Below are 14938 nucleotides of genomic sequence, written 5' to 3' on the forward strand. Positions count from 1 at the left end.
CAATGGTTTGAACTAGGCTTCTTCTTCCTCTTCTTCAATAGGAACTTCCAACTCTTGAGCTAGAATTTTTTCTCGAGTTGAAGATAGGGAAATTATTCCTGTTGTTGGAAATGTAGGATCTACTTCGATTACAATTCTTGTTGATGGAGTTGGTGAACCTTTAGATTGGATTTCATATCACAAGATTTCAGGAAGTCTATATTGGCCTACTATGGATGGAGTTCGAGTTTTTGTGGGTGGTGTGGCACTACGTGGTTGTGGTGGAGTGAGGTGATGATGTGGGAATTAAACTTCTTACTCAGCCTACAAACCTACCTCCAGAGTCTCTTTCTCTATGCATATCATGTTTTATTTGATTTTTTTAAGGCTTCTACCTACACTTCCCTGGCAATGACACCAAAAGTTATGGTCAATTTAATGTTCTTAAATTGCAAGCATAAATTATTGACTGGAGTTGGTAAACTTATGAAGTGCAAGTGCACTAACATGCTAGAAGCATTTCCTTTAGTTTGTAAGATGATGGTTATATTTGATTTGGGATTTTCGTTGTTTTTTCCCCTAGGAAAATTCGTAATTTTATTAAAAATAACAAAATTACATTTTGTAGATGCAGAATTGCATATGAAAAAAAAACAGCACAAGAGATTGTTGTCATGAACAGAAAAGTAACCAGAAAAGAGTAATGTACATAAGGGGAGGAAGTTATGTTTTCCTCCCTTTTTTCTTCTCAACCTTTCGCCACTCCCCTTGAATCTGTGAGGATGAAAAAAGTACGAGAGAAGAGTCCACCACAGTGCAAGGATTGTCCTTGTCTGTATCAAAGTGTTCTGGAGAATGCTGTCTTTTGGCTCCACTGGTGTCTGCTGTATTTGGAATCTTCTCCGGCAAAGAGTCCATCATTTCCTGTGCTGCAAGTTTCTCAGATTCTGGCGACTTGTGTACCTAATAGTTCGCTATGGGGATGGTATCTGTGTCATCATCCCCAATAGGATCATCATCATGTTTTGGTGGAGGGTTAGTTGCCTCCTCATCCTCTGTTTCTTCTTCTGGATTCACTGTGTGTTGCCAACCTCTTGGTTTTTGTGCTTGTTTCTTGCTCCTTCTGTTTTCTATTTTGACTTGTGGATAGTTATTATGGAGGTGACCAGTTTGTTGACATCCTCTACACCTGAAAGCCGTGTTTTCATAATCTAGTGGTTGTTTCCATTTTATTTTGTTATGAATCATAATTATGTTATCAGGTATCCCTTGACTAAGATCAACCTCCACACAGAATCTGGCAAAGGTATGTATGCTTCTAGCAATTCTTTCCATGTCTTGCTAGAGGTATTTACTGATTGTATTCCCTATTGCTTCGAAAACTTTGGGTAGCCAGAAATGTAGCGGGAGGTTGTGAAGCCCGACCCAAACCGACATTTTGGAAACCACCATAGTATTGGGGTCAAAATTCGGGAACCAGGGGGTCATGAAGAGTCCTGCATTGCCCCAGAACCATGGCCCCTCATGGAGGACAAATTCTTTCTCCTTTACTAAGTCAAATTTTACGATAAAAAAACCTTTAGAGCACAAATGGATGTCACAGTTTGTTGTCCATGTGGAGAAAATCCATTGATGTAATGCATCTGTTTTGGGCCAAAAACCATTGAATTTGCATATGACAGCCATTGTTGAGAAATTAATGTAAAAGATGTTTACCTCGGGTAGATCGATTGTTAGTACAGGGGTCTACGATCTTTGCTCCACAATATAGGGACTAGGTAGATCTTGTGTTGGTGTTGGCTTGTTGTTGGCTTCTCCCTTCCCTTTGATGGCATCCTTGAAAGAACCTGTGCCCTTTGAGCCAGATCCAAAGCTTGCACCTCTTAGCCTCGTGCTTAGTATTATGGTTGAGTCTTGAACAATACCATAGTGTTGTACTGTGTATTTATCCTGTAAAATTTGTCCTACATATATCAAGTTTAGCCAGTTTGTTGAGATGCCTAAATTTTCTTGTATTTCATACTTTATATCTTTTATCCGCATCCCTGTCCAGGTTTTCTTGCATATCGTATTCCCTGACAGGGTCCTGATGAAAATTTGAATCGGTTTCTGGCCGGGGTCCTTGGTGGCTAGATATGTATTTTGCCTGGATTCTTCTGCTATTTGGGCTACCGAAGCAATGGGGTGTGCAGGCTCGCCGAGGTCATATTCCAGATGCTCATTTAAAATACCCAAAGTTCCTGTTTGTATCATGGGATCCCAGACCTCTTAGAGTATGGCGATTTTAATGGGGAGCACCTGCGTCAAGTATTTCTTCTCTACCTGGAAGTCTTCAGCCTTCGACTTCTCAAATGAGAACAGGGGAGCATCAAATCGCTTGACCCACGACTCAATGCACATGCCCCTTTCTAGCTTGTTGACCGTTCCCTTAATATTTTTCCAGAGAATGGCGTTTCGGTCTTCCCGAGGCTGTCCGAGGGAGGACATGGGGTCAAACAGCCACATCTCCAACAATCTATTATGTGCATAGCTGCCAAGCCAGACTGTTGCTCCCGCGAAATTTTGTACTACTTCCCCAAATAGGGTAAAATCTGGTTGATTTAATTCTATTAGTCATAGTCTCTGTGGAATGGTGCCCTATTCCGACCAGTGTATACCGCCTGTAATCAAGAAAGGAGTATTCTCCCCTGGCCACTGTTTGAGTTTATCCGCCCATTGAAACTCCTTCCTAGTTAAAGTTCCAGAACAAACCAAAAATGGTGAAATGTGCACGGCAAAACCAGTAGCCAGACATCTTGCTGGTCCATTACAATGGGAATCTTTGTGAGCAGCGGCGGCTCAAAACTTCCCTTCTGAAACCCTAGACATCGTAGTTTTTCAAGCTAGTAATCTTTTTGGGATTTTCATTGTTATCTAGGTTCCTATTAGATTAGAGTTAGATTTATAAAAATTATTAAGTGGAGGTTAAGCTATTGTTATATTGATCTACTATGTCATAATTATATTGAGTATCGTTCTAAATCATCTTATGTTAATCATTATAGCATTATGAATCTATCCTAAACACTTTGCTATTATAAAATAGAGTATTTAAATTCAATTGATTCTAAGAGAAAGAAAACGATCCTTCAAAAATTGTCTGCAAAGTATATACAAACTGTGATTCTAAAAAGCATGAAAGTAATCTTCTAATGCTGACTACAGAATATATACAAGTTCTGATTCTAAAAGCATAGAAACACTGACTGTAATTAAGCGGAAAAACATTGAAGAAACTAAAGCATTAAATGACCATGAAGAAATTTAAGCGTAAACAAAATAATGAAATGATAAATGAAATAACGAGATTTAACTGAGTTATAATGAAATGATGAAATAGCAAAACAAGGAAACTAAACTAGAATGAAATGACAATAAAATAACAAAAGCAATAAAATGAAATAAACTAAACCTTGACTGTCTGTAGGGGCCCTCTGCATACAATAGGTGTAAATCACGCTCACATATGCATCGAATAATAGAAAGGTAACTTTAATTCCATATGAGAAGAAAGGTCTGTTTCATAATTCTTTAGAAATTTAACTATTACTTCCTTATTATTATCCTTTACAGAGGATACATATTTATATATAAAATGCATGCTCAACAGTTTGAGACTTCTATGCCTACAAGTCTTTTAATCAATCCTTATTCAAATTCGAAACTTAATAGTAAAAGTGTTATCTCAACGATTTTCTATTTGGAAAGCAAATCAGAGAAACGTGATGCATTCAGACTTTTGCTGCTACGTGCTTGACCTGTGTCTTTGACCGTGCCACTGTGTGATTCCTTCAATGAATTGGCTTGAGAGAATAGGATGAGATCCATGAGGGGGTTGATCATCAACTGCCCATGTTCTTCTTTTCTTTGTTGGCACACCAAAACCCCACAAACCATGGTGGTAGCTGCATATTTGTAAAATAGTTGTAGAATCATGTTAATTTTGTAGCCAATGCAATATTTAACATAATAATAAGGCACATTAATGAATATGAAAAAAAAGACATATGAGAGCTTTTACCTTATCAAAATATATGGTTTTACTGCTTTTATTGAGTTGACAGTGATTATAAAAAGAGGAAAATGGACGAAAATGGGTGTCAAAACAAAACAGTTATGGAACTCTATAGGTGGCAACAATGGCACTATGATCTGCGTTTATAATATTCATCCCTTTGTCAGTCCCCTTGTCATGTTCTGACTTAGAGTCAGAACGTGCATCTTATTTGGAAGCCTTTAGCTTGGCCACAAGTGACTGCTTGGCCCAACACTCATGTTGTGAGTGGGGCTCTTATGGAACTCACACCATTTTCCGGTGTTCTTCTTTATGTTCGTGGTGTTGTTCTTTTCTTGCAGCTTATATAGGTTGTATTTGGTTTCCTCACCTTTGGTTTGTCCTTTACTTTGTGGTTTGGGGGCACCTCTCCCTTGTTTCGGATTTACAGATCCAAAGTCTCACATCTTCTGTTTAAATTTATGCTCGATCTTTACAACATACTGATAGGCCGTGCTGAGTGAGGAGATGTCCAGGAACTCCATCTCATCTTAGATGTACTTGTGTAGACAACTATTGTACTTGAGTACTAAATTCCACTCAAAATAATTGATACCCAACTTTTTTCGAAGGGTATGAGAAATATTTGTGAACTCCAACATGTCTTGGTCTCTTCCCTCCCATGGCATGGTCCACTTTATGTATTTATCCCCGTAGCTCCAAACAAGGTAATACTACTCCTTGATGGCGTCCTAAAAACAATTACAAGTGGGTGTGGCTGAAAATAGTGAGGGTGCACTCTCGTCCCTCTTCTCATAGTAGGTTTACCACTAGTATTTGACGTGGGAGTGGCTTTGAGGAGTGCAAAAGTAATCTTTTCCCGGTTGGAAAAATCATGAATTGAAAAATATCCTTCTAGTAGATTTAGCTATTTATTTATGACATCCACAACTATATGATCTTGAAATATGGGGATATCATAGTTAAATTGTACCTTAAAGGGTGTGGCGCTTTCAAGTGGATGCTAGAAGGAGATGCATCACCTGTGGGTAGCTGCCGAAAGATTTGGGAAAAGTTATCCATCACCTCATTCCTCTGTCACTCAATGGCTTCTTTGAGCACGGTTTTGAAAGGATCTCCTACCCCCTCGTCTTTCTTTTCTTTTGCCATGGGAGGTTGTTGGGGTCTGCGAGGCTAGTCTTGCAAAGGTTCAACCAGTTCGAGCCCTAACTCCTTATACCCTGACCTCGTTAGGGACATACAAAGAAAAATAGAGAAAGAGAAGACTGCTCCTATACCACTAATCCAAACTTAAACAAGAACGCAACAAAATACATATATAACCATAAATATAGAGCTACAACAGATATAACACTTCATTTCATTAATATCAAAGAACTAAAATATGTACATAATGGAAATAAACTAGCTCAGGCAATGCTAGCGTATCTCTGAGAAGAGATGTTGCAGCTCCATGCCTCTAAACTGTGTTGCAATGAAACTCAATGACATATTTATTATTGAGAAACATGAATGGAAAAACCTAAGCATCCAAACACCTAACCCTAGGAGATGAAGTGCCAAAATTAAAGACCTCGTTTGGGTAAATTGATACATCAAATTCCCGGGGTCGTAACTTTGGCATACATTTTCTGTTTGATGCACATAATACCTCATTAGAAAAATATATCTGAGAACTACAACTTTCGACTCTAAACATGAGTCAAAGACTCATGTTTTCCTATTTTCCAAAAAGATGTTGTTTAGGGCCTCAAAATGACTAAGGAATTTCAGGACCCAAAAAATGCTAAAAATAGTAAATTGTGCTACAACTATGGAAACTAAAAAACTGAAAGAAACAATGGTGGGGGTCCAAGCGAAATAAGCGGGTCGCCACGAATATCCACCTAGATTAGAGGTGACTTCTTCTATAGATGTAGATCAACATGGTGAGCATGTTTCACCATTTGTGGAAGAGATTGCCTCTCTGATAGTCCTGTCAGTACCTCCTGACACTAGTTAGAAACCCCATCCTAATATGGAATATGACCATGATCATTTTCCCACATGGGTTGTCCCTCCACCTATTCCTATTATTTTTCCACAATCTTGGTGTTTGGGATAGAATCTTAAATATTTGATGCTACCAAATCAAGAATCACAACGATACTACTTTGCAAATCGAGATATAAACAACATTAAATATAACTAGTGCACAAAATATGGACAATGTTTTACAATTTTCAACCCAAATTTGTTATATTAATCAACATATAATACAATAGTCTAGGGCTCCCATAACAGGGATAATGGCCCTCATACATCCACTGATACAAGATACAAAACTAAGGCTTGGTTTCAATCCATCGACAACCAATCTGCCCTCAACAAGATACTCCGACCATTTTGCTGTCGCATGCTCTCTCAGCTCCTCTCGGTTGTACCCTGTACCTACCCAGTCCTTCGGCTGCTCCCAATCTACAACCCATGCCTCTATCAATGCTCCAAGTCCATTTGGCCATTGAAACTTGGCTTCCAATCTGCTCTCTAGTTGTGCCTTAGTCCATCAAGGGCACTACACATCAAGAATCATGTGAGTTGTTCACATCTCCACTTGTGAACAACTCTCAACTGCCCACTGCTACTCCTCAGCTACTAAGGGACTTCAACCCACTATGGTCTTCCTATTATGATCGAATGAATACAAACATAGGGCATGGAGGCCTACCACCTATCACTACAAGATGTCCATATCCCATAATAAACATGGGCTAGGAGGACTATCCATCAACAAATGTAGAAGTCATTCTCCACGGATAAGTCTAGGGCTGCTCAAACTTCTTCTATAGCTGATCAGACCTCAACCTCAACTTCTGCCACTATAGAAACCATCTAGGCTCAGATACACTTTGATACCATGTTTTTTTCCATGATCTTGGTGTATTGGATAGAATCTATTGTAGCGGCTACCGTTGGGTGTGGAGCCTGATTATCTTCTTTATTCAGAGGTTTCACCACATTGGACTCTAGTTCGTAATGTGGCAACAATGTCACTTGTAATATTTGTGCTACGAGGGGGGTCTGGGGGGGCAACAATGATCTTTAGGAGCCCCCCCTGGCGGGGGATTGGGGGCAGCGCCCCCAAAGCTAAAAGTAGATGTAAAATTTCCTTGTAAAATGTTGTAATTTCATAGTCAATCTGGGTCATTCATTAGGCGGAGATCTGATGGTAGAAGTTATGTTTAATTTAGGTTTTTTTCCCTAGAAGGTAACCCTTTCTATATATGAGGGAATTGTATTGCATATATGTAGATCTATATTCTGAGTGAGAAAGAGAGAGGAGATTGAGTGAGAGAGAAGAGGGAATTACAACGGATCTGCTGTAGGTTTTATCTCTTCAGTTTGTTGGATAATATAAAAGGAAGGACTAGATGTTTCCCGTGGACATAGCCCAAATTGGGTGAACCATGTATGTTTGCGTCTCTCTTGTTTTATGTGTTTTTGTGTTTATAATTTTACAATATATTTTATGTGTTCCATTGCTCTGTAATATATAATTTTCTAACAATTGGTATCAGAGCCGAAGGTCTATTTGGCTAATAAAATCACATGAGAGAAGGGTTCCTGGTTCGCGTGGGAGTAATGGCGGAAGATGATAGGTTTAGGGTCGAAAAATTTAATGGCCAAAACTACCAGCTGTGGAAGATGCATATGGAAGATTATTTGTACCAGAAAGATCTATACCTACCATTGAGCAGAAAGAGAAATAAGCCAACAAGTATGACAGACACATAATGGAATATTCTCGACAAATAGGCACTTGGAACAATACAGCTATGCCTAGTGGCATCAGTAGCCTTTAATATTTCAAAGGAAACGATAACATAGGGTCTAATGAAGGCATTGGCCAAACTATATGAAAAACCCTTGGCCTCAAATAAGGTATTTCTTATGAAGCGTTTATTTAATATGAAGATGTCAGAAGGTGGATTTGTTGCTTATCATTTAAATTAATTTAATACAGTTACCAGTCGGTTAAGTTCTCTAGGGCTAACTTTTGATTATGAAGTTAGGGCTCTGTTATTTCTATGTTCATTGCCAGAAAGTTGGAATGGTTTAGTTATGGCCATTAGTAACTCTGTCTCTAGATCTAGTACTTTAAAGTTTGATGATGTTGTTGGTGCAATCCTTAGTGAGGAAATGTGATGGAAAAGCTCCGGTGAGACATCAGGTAATGCTTTTACTGCAGAGACTAGGGGAAGAAAAATGGAAAGAGGAAAGAGCCCTGGATATCACAGTAAGTCAAAGAAAGGAAAATCAAAGTCTAGATCGAGGATAGTGTGCTAGAAATGCAGGAAGAAAGGACACCTGAAGAAAGACTGCAAGTCTCGGAAGGGAAAAGAAGGAGATGCGCGTCAAGAAAACAATCATGAAGCAAATGTGATAGGTGGTGTGTTGCAAGATGCTTTGATTCTTTCATTAGAAAATATTATTAATGCCTGGTTGGTAGATTCAGGGGCCTCATTCCATGCCACACCTGATAGGAAACATTTTCATGATTATGTACAAGGAGATTTTGGACAGGTTCGATTGGGTGATGATAAACCTTGTAAAATCACTGGAATGGGTACATTTTTCACAAAACAAAACAATGGAAAGAAATGGTTATTGGAGGAGGTAAGGCATGTTCTAGATATGAAGAAAAATATAATTTCAACAGGGTAGTTTGGAGGTGAAGGTTGTGTAACGACTTTTATAGATAAAACCTCGAAGGTCACTAAAGGAGTATTGGTAATAGCAAAAGGAGAAAAGGTTAGTACATTGTATTTATGCAATGGTATTTCTAATTATGTTAATGATTTAACCTCTACAGGAGAAGATACGTCATTGTGGCATTATAGGCTTGGGCACATGAGTGAGAAAGGGATGAAAATTCTTCACTCAGGAAATTTGTTGCTAGGTTTGAAGCATGTTGCTTTAAAATTATGTGAGAATTGTGTTTATGGAAAACATAAGAAAGTGAGATTCCTAAGAGTTGGGAAAGAAAAGAAGAGAGAAAAATTAGAGCTTGTGCATACATATGTATGGGGACCTGCTCAGGTATCATCTCTCGGTGGCTGTTGTTACTGTTGAAAATGGCAACACGAAATGCTAAAAATAGAAATGCTAAAAATAGCATTGCTATAAATAGTAGTTTGGGTACCAGTGTTGGGCATAGAAACAAGGAATGAAAAATGGAAGTGCTAAAAATATCTTTGCTATAAATAGAATTTTGGGTTAGATTCCTATTTTAGTTAGTCCCTGAACTAAAATAGAGAAGTAAAATTTGAATTTGATCTTAGCATTTGTTTGTAAAATAATTAATTAATTCATCTTGAGTTAATTAGTTGTAGGAAATCAAACATGAATTCTATGTGAAGACATGCAACAGTTTCTCCATTAATTGAGGAATTTATCCATCAGTTAAAGAGATAAGGTTGAGTTGTAATTTGAGTTGTAATTAGTTAGCTTGGTTAACTGAGTTAAGTCCAGTTAGATTAGTTCCAATAGTTTATGGAATTAATTGTGAGTTCAATTAGTTAATGCTTGCATGCATGTAACTGCTGCTCTCCAGATAACTAAATATTCTCTCATAAATAACTCATGCATGTCAGTTCAGTCAGAGACCTAGTTGATATCAGAGGAAGGGATAATGTACTATTAGTTGGAGGATTTTTCCTATATAGGAAACTCATCCATGTAGAAGAAATTATCTCCTTCAGGTTTGTGCAGTTATTTCAGAGGTTAGAGCAGTGTGTGAGGGATTATTACACACAGGTGGCAGCTTGAGGATCTGGGAGAAACTGGGCAAGGAAATAGGAGGCTTGGAGGACTAAAGGAAGACATATGTGTTGTCTATTCTATCTATGAGTAGCAGTGAGGGATTGTACTGAGAACTGGATAGCTTGTGAGCTAAATCTTTGTGTAATCCTGAGATATTTCCACTTGTATGATAATACAGATAATGGGGTTTTTAGCTGAGTCTTTCCCTAGAGTATTCTTCTATGTTCATGTGTGATTTATTTCTCATTCTTTGTTGTATGTGTTTTATTTGATCTTGCTCAAAATCGATTAAGCTTCCGTAAGTTTGTTTGTAGAAGTAGATCAAGTATTTTGCTTTAGTATATTGCATTATCAGGTGATCTACAGTGGGAAATTCTACATGGTATCAGAGCAAGGTTTTGTAGAAAAAGTTCTACATGGTATCAGAGCAAAGGTGATCAAAGTGAAGAACAATATACAAAGAAGGGAGAAGTTCAAACTTTCAAGTTCATGATTATAGAATTCAAATTCTTATCACATCTCAAATTTCACCAATGGCATTCAACAGTTTAAGACTCGAGTATGCCCTTGATGGTAGCTCGAATTATATAGCCTAGAAGGATCACATGGAAGTAGTATTAGAGGACAACAGTTTGAAGGATTTCATTGATCAAGGAGTCCCTAAGCCAGCAACAGCTAATGTTAGAGAATTGGCGGAATGGAAGAAATGTGTGGCTAGAGCAAGGAGAATCCTCCTAGAGGGAATTCAAGACCACATTGTCTCAAGCCTCCATGGGAAGGAGACACTATTTTCAATGTGGAAAACATTGAAGGATCTATATCAGAATAACAATGATCAGAGGAAGCTAGCGCTGAAAGACAAACTTCGGAAAATCGAGTGTGAAAAGGGCGACACGATCTCTACATATTTGAACAAGCTCACCACCTACAGGGATGAGCTTGGAAGTGTAGGGATCACGACAACCAATGATGACATGGTGAGTCTTTCTCTCCTCGGTCTTCCTAAGAGCTGGAATAGCTACTAAGACTCAGTAAATGGAAGAGAGAAACTGCCAGATTGGGAACGACTTTGGTCGGATCTGATGCAGGAGGAGATAAGGAGAAGCACTAGAGATGGCTCTTCATCCAAGGAGGATGAAGAAAATTGTGCCTTAATGAGTAAGGAAAAGAAAGGGAAGGAGAAGGATTCTCATCCCAAATCGAGTTCTTCCTATGGTGGGAACAAGTTTGACAAATCAAAAGTGCGATGCTTTCATTGTCATGAGGTGGGCCATTTTGCTACAAATTGTCCACTGAAGAAATCCAAGAAGGGATCCTTGGAAGGATTAGAAGGTGAGGCACTGGCCTTATAGTTCGAGTTGGATTTCACACTCATTGCATGAATGGTTTTTTCCATGGTGGGATGTGGTTGGTTTCTTGACAGTGGAGCTTCTTTCCACATGGTCGGCGACAAGAGTTTGTTCAGTATCTTGGAGGAGAAATATCTCCAGATACTCATAGCGATGGGTAATGATGAAAAGTATAGTGTCTCAGGTGTAGGCACGGTTGTTTTTTTGAGGGAGCATGGAGCTCGCATTACCTTGACAGATGTCAAGTATGTACTAGGATTGAGGAAAAATTTGGTGTCAATCACAATGTTGGAAGAAAAAGGCTATGATGTAGTCTTCAATAAGGGAAAGGTTTTCCTTCGACACATCACCACGAGACAGGTGAATCAGATCAGTACACGAGTAAGGAACCTATATGCTCTTGAGGTTCAAGATGCATGTAAAGCCTTGAGGATCAAGGCAATTGATGGATACTTGGTGGTTGAGAGGGAGAGTACATTACCGCTCAACATGCAGTGCCAGAAGAAGTCTCAAACAATTGTGGAGGAGCCATAATTGGTGAAGTAGCTTTAGGAGGTTGTGGAGCAGCCACAACTAGAGAAGCCAAGAGGAGATCGAGTGGAGGCATCCACTCATGAAGAGACCTACAGTAGGGGGAAATTTCGAGCCAAGTGGGTAGAGGGATCACATGCTTTCATACCTCTAGGTTCAAGGTGCGGCGATGTGGAGTGACAGTCCCGACAGCTAATGCTATAGAATTGTTGGAATGGAAGAAATGTGTGGCTAGAGCAAGGAGAATCCTCCTAGAGGGAATTCGAGACCACATTGTCTAGAGCCTCCATGGGAATGAGACACTGTTTTCAATGTGGAAAACATTGAAGGATCTATATCAGAATAACAATGATCAGAGGAAGCTGGCACTGAAAGACAAACTTCAGAAAATCGAGTGTGAAAAGGGCGACACGATCTCTACATATTTGAATAAGATCACCACCTGCACGTATGAGCTTGGAAGTGTATGGATCACGACAACTGATGATGACATGGTGAGTCTTTCTCTCCTCGGTCTTCCTAAGAGCTGGCATAGCTACCAATACTTGGTAAATAGAAGAGAGAAACTGTCAGATTGGGAAAGACTTTGGTCGGATCTGATGCAGGAGGAGATAAGGAGAAGCACTAGAGATGGCTCTTCATCCAAGGAGGATGAAGAATATTGTGCCTTAACGAGTAAGGAAAAGAAAGGGAAGGAGAAGGATTCTCATCCCAAATCGAGCTCTTCCTATGGTGGGAACAAGTTTGACAAATCAAAAGTGTGATGCTTTCGTTGTCATGAGGTGGGCCATTTTGCTAAAAATTGTCCACTGAAGAAATCCAAGAAGGGATCCTTGGAAGGATTAGAAGGTGAGGCAGTGGCCTCACAGTTTGATTTGGATGTCACACTCATCGCATGCATGGTTTCTTCCATGGTGGGATGTGGTTGGTTTCTTAACAGTGGAGCTTCTTTCCACAATGTTGGAAACAAGAGTTTGTTTAGTACCATCGAGGAGAAATATCTCCAGATACTCATAGCGATGGGTAATGATGAAAAGTATAGTGTCTCAGGTGTAGGCACGGTTGTTTTTGAGAGGGAGAATGGAGCTCACATTACCTTGAATGATGTCAAGTATGTACTAGGACTGAGGACAAATTTGGTGTCGATCGCAATGTTGGAAGAAAAAGGCTATGATGTAGTCTTCAGTAAGGGAAAGGTTTTCCTTCGACACATCACCACAAGATAGGTGAAGCATATCAGTTCATGAGTCAAGAACCTATATGCTCTTGAGGTTCAAGATGCATGTAAAGCCTTCAGTCCTGCTACCCACTCAATCAGTCCTGCTACTCCACTTAGTCAGTCCTGCTACTCCTCATCGGGGCTCCCGTAGGAAAGTCTAATCAAAGAGTTTGGGTATCTCAATGATCCTGCCCCTATTCCATCCATCCTTCTTGAGACTGTCAGTCCACATCGCCGCACCTCCGACCTGGAGGTTGTGATCCCTCTACCCACTTGGCTTGAAATTTCCCCCTATTGGAGGTCTCTTCATGAGTGGATGCCTCCACTCAGTCTCCTCTTGGCTTCTCTAGTTGTGGCTGCTCCACAACCTCATGAAGCTTCTTCACCAATTATGGCTCCTCCACAATTGTTTGAGACTTCTTCTGGCATTGCATGTTGAGCGGTAATGTACTCTCCCTCTCAACCACCAAGTATCCATCAGTTGCCTTGATCCTCAAGGCTTTGATGCATCTTGAACCTCAAGAGCATATAGTTTCCTTCTTGTCTCATGGTGATGTGTCGAAGGAAAACCATTCCCTTAGTGAAGACTACATCATAGCCTTTTTCTTCCAGCATTGCGATCGACACCAGATTTTTCCTTAGTCCTAGTACATACTTGACATTAGTCAAGGTAATGTGAGCTCCATGATCCCTCTGAAAAACAACCGTGCCTACACTTGAGACACTATACTTTTCATCAGTACCCATCGCTATGAGTATCTGGAGATATTTCTCCTCCAAGGTACTGAACAAACTCTTGTCGTCGGCCATGTGGAAAGAAGCTCCACTGTCAAGAAACCAACCACATCCCGCCATGGAAGAAACCATGCATGTGATGAGTGTGAAATCCAACTTGAACTGTGAGGCCAGTGCCTCACCTTCTGATCCTTCCAAGGATCCCTTCTTGGATTTCTTCAGTGGACAATTTGTAGCAAAATGGCCCCCTTCATGGTAATGAAAGCATCGAACTTTCGATTTGTCAAACTTGTTCCCACCATAGGAAAACCTCGATTTGGGATGAGAATCCTTCTCCTTCCCTTTATTTTCCTTACTCGTGAAGGCACAATTTTCTTCATCCTCCTTGGATGAAGAGCCATCTCTGGTGCTTCTCCTTATCTCCTCCCGCATCAGATTTGACCAAAGTCATTCCCAATCTGGCAGTTTCTCTCTTCCATTTACTGAGTCTTGGTAGCTATGACAGCTCTTAGGAAGACCGAGGAGAGCAAGACTCACCATGTCATTGTCGGCTGTCGTGATCCCTACACTTCCAAGCTCATCCCTACAGGTGGTGAGCTTGTTCAGATATGTAGAGATCGTGTCACCCTTTTCACACTCGATTTTCCAAAGTTTGTATTTCAGCGCCAACTTCCTCTGATCATTGTTATTCTGATATAGATCCTTCAATTTTTTCCACATTGAAAATAGTGTCTCCTTCCCATTGAGGCTCGAGACAATGTGGTCTCGAATTCCCTCCAGGAGGATTCTCCTTGCTCTAGCCACACATTTCTTCCATTCTGCCAATTCTGTAGCATTAGCTGCTGCTGGCTTAGGGACTCCTTGATCAATGAAATCCTTCAAACTGTTTTCCTCTAATACTACTTCCATGTGATCCTTCTAGGCTATATAATTCGAGCTACCATCAAGGGCATACTCGAGTCTTAAACCATTGAATGCCATTGGTGAAATTTGAGATGTGATAAGAATTTGAATTCTATAATCAGGAACTTGAAAGTTTGAATTTCTCCCTTCTTTGTATATTGTTTTTCGCTTTGATCACCTTTGCTCCGATACCATGTAGAACTTTTTCTACAAAACCTCGCTCTGATACCATGTAGAATTTTCCACTGTATATCACCTGATAATGCAAGGTAATGCGAGCTCCATGCTCCCTCTCAAAAACAACCATGCCTACACATGAGACACTATACTTTTCATCATTACCCATCGCTATGAGTATCTGGAGAT

Source organism: Pinus tabuliformis, chromosome 5_1, assembly GCF_031772625.1.
Source record: "Pinus tabuliformis cultivar Carrire ecotype Pingquan chromosome 5_1, CPIR1, whole genome shotgun sequence".
NCBI classification, from domain to species: Eukaryota; Viridiplantae; Streptophyta; class Pinopsida; order Pinales; family Pinaceae; genus Pinus; species Pinus tabuliformis.